General features: G+C 34.2%; 1 pseudogene; it reads right to left on the reverse strand.

The window, feature by feature from the left end:
- Positions 1-1152: 1152 nt before the first annotated feature.
- On the reverse strand, positions 1153-1737 carry LOC105042360 (syntaxin-121-like; annotated as a pseudogene).
- Between the last annotated feature and the right edge of the window lie 1312 nt (positions 1738-3049).

A 3049-nucleotide genomic window follows, 5' to 3' on the forward strand; every position in this document is an offset into this window, starting at 1 on the left:
ATATGAGCATCCATAGAAGTGCTAGCTAGGATTTTCAGTGACCATGAAGTCCTTAGAGAGGTTGTTTTTCCATAATAGCAGAAGCACATAGGGTGGGTTGAAAAAAAAGAGAAACTATAGTTTACTTCACCTACTTCCATGATGAAACTCTCTCACCCTCACTCTCACTTTGCCCCCTCACTCCTAACATCTCCCTTTATCAACACCTCCATCTTACCCTTTGTTTTTTTTATATCAAAGAAATCTTAGTTACAAAAAATACTAATCAGATATGATCACGTGATTTTAGGTTATCTTGGAACTGGAGGCTTTCCATCCAAACAAGTTGTGTCAAATTTGCCAAGGATATTTTGAACTTAAAATACCACTAATATGTACACATGATAGAGCTACACACCATGTTAATTGAGATGGATGGAGAAATGACATTGAGTCAAACTAGTTGAGGGATGTAGGTAAAAATTTTAAACTAGAGAGGGCTCGAGAAACTAGGGCAAGTCAAGGAACTCAAAACATAATTTTATCCAAAAAAATCACCTAATGGTCATGATCACCACTCAATTTGCCTAGGATAAAATAGTCATGTGTTGGTATAAAAGATAAGTGATATCAGTTGTGCCTACCTATGCTTAGCCAATTACCAACTTGCATCCTCTTGTGAACTGAATGATAATAAAAAATAAGTGATCTATACCTTTTTTTGATAGCAAACTAACCATTTAAACAGGCCACCATTGACATTATTATTAGCAGCTATTTATTTTAAAAAGTAATGTTTTGAGCTTTTATTTAAAAATACCAACTTATTAAGTTAGCAAAATTTTTGACTTTTGAAAAAAAGAAAAAGAAAAATAGCTTGAATCTTCCTTTCATGATTTTCAGAGTTAGACGTACTTGAAAAAAGGAAATCTCCCTTTGTGTAGCTCATCGTGTATGAACCATTCTATTAAAAAAATTAATTCTACTGAAAAGATAATAATCAATGTAGTTGGTATCACTACAAAAAAAAATAAAATAGCTGATGCTATTTTTGGTCTTTGTTGATGCTTATATGCATTGCTAAGTAGATCCATGATGCTTCCTCAAGCATCATACGTGCATCAGCTATGAAAGCGTAAAATTTCGATTGTCACAATATGATGTTTATAAGCATCATAAAATTAGAACATTAACGACACCACCATTGTCTTTACATGAACCTCTAGTCTTTTTCGTCACCACTAGGGCTTCCATTGTCTCCTCATCCGACTTCTCCCCGATCATCATGTAAAATTGCCACTCTATGGCCTCCTGCTAATCGGCAGCAATCCTCTTCTATAGCTCACTGAAGCCCACCATGGAGTCCTTAAGCTTCTTACAGAGGTCGGTGATGACAAAGGTGCAGGTGCAGTTGGTAGAGATGCCAGGGCCACAGTCAAGGAGGGAGTGGTTAGTGGCATTGGCATGATCGAGGAACTCGAGGTGGAGCTTGATGAGCTTGGCCTTCTTGAGGGTAGTGGCAATGTCACCGTTCATGCGGGCACGAAGGTTGCGGACGATAAAGGTGGCATGGAGGGTCTTGGAGGTCTTATTGGACTCATGGAGCCAGCGATGGATACACTCCACCTCCTTGAGCTCATCTTTAATTGCCTCCATATCCTCGAAGAACTTATTTAGATTGGCACCAATGGCAATGAAGGAGGATGAGTTGCAGCTCATCTAGATGTTGCCACCACCATATTGGCATTTCGCCTCCATACCGCAAGAAGAGGCTGCTTATCATATCTTAATCTTTTATCTTTATACCTCTCCTAGAATTACTCTGATCTCCAACATGGGATAATCAATTAAATCGAAGGTGGTCGGGATGATAGAGAAGAAGAAGATAAAAATATCAAGAAGAAGTAGAGGGGGGCGGTGGATGGTGCTCAGTAGCTAGGGCATAAAAGGAGAAGAGAGATCGAAGCAGAAGAAGCGAAGGCTTAGGGAAAGAGGGGGTTGGGGTTTAGTGGAGTCCGATGATGCTTATAAGTATTGTCTTAAAGTCAAACCTAATAACCAGCGGAGTCCGACAACACTTATAAGCGTCATTAAGAGCCAATGGAATCTGACAATGCTTATAAGCGTTGTTAAGAGTTATTTATTTTTTTAATTTTTAATAAGTGACCAGACAATGCTTATAAATGTTGTTAAGAGCCATTTATTTTATTCAATTTCTAATAAATGGGAGGAAAATCGTTTTACACTTGCCAACACTTTAAACCAGCATCGACAAATAAAAATTGGCTATCTTCATTTTTTTTGTTGTGTATAATTATGAGAAATTGATACTACTATCTTAGATTTGTTTAACTTCATGATCCTATAACATATGTATCTATATATAAGATTGTATAATTTATGCATAACTTTTTATTAGAGTAGTGTTATATGATAATAAACAATCCAAACAAGCAATGCCAACAAATCTATTCTTTCTTAAATATCTGTTAGCCTAAAGTGTGGAGCAAAATTAATTTATACAAAATTATATTTTAAACTTGATATATGGATGCAAGACTCATACACTTAAGTTTATTGTAATATTATTCATACTATCAAGAATTATTTTGCCTTCTTGTTCTGATCACATATAGATATTTTAGATAGGAACCATTTTTACAATAAAATAATTATACTTAGATTTTTTATGGATGTTTTTATAGAAAAGTAAAAAAAATACTACTAATTTATATCATTTGAAAATTTTGAATAAGTATTAGTACAAAAGGATACTAAAGTTATGTAAAAGGTAAATAGCTAGCTCTTGACATGGCTAGATAAAACTTTGACTAGAAGATAACATGATAAAATAAATGCTATATATCTATATAAATATAATTATGGAAAAGTAAATATATGAAATGATAATTCTAAAAGGGCATATGTGAGAATATATTTGCATCTTACCCTAACAATATACAATGTTTTTTTTTAATTAAAAGAGTTCTATTATGGGGTTTGTCATTATGCTTATTATCATATCAATAATCCTTAAATTGTTGCTTTATTATAGTTGAGATCATGTATA

The sequence above is a fragment of the Elaeis guineensis genome, chromosome 3 (assembly GCF_000442705.2).
Source record: "Elaeis guineensis isolate ETL-2024a chromosome 3, EG11, whole genome shotgun sequence".
NCBI lineage: Eukaryota > Viridiplantae > Streptophyta > Magnoliopsida > Arecales > Arecaceae > Elaeis > Elaeis guineensis.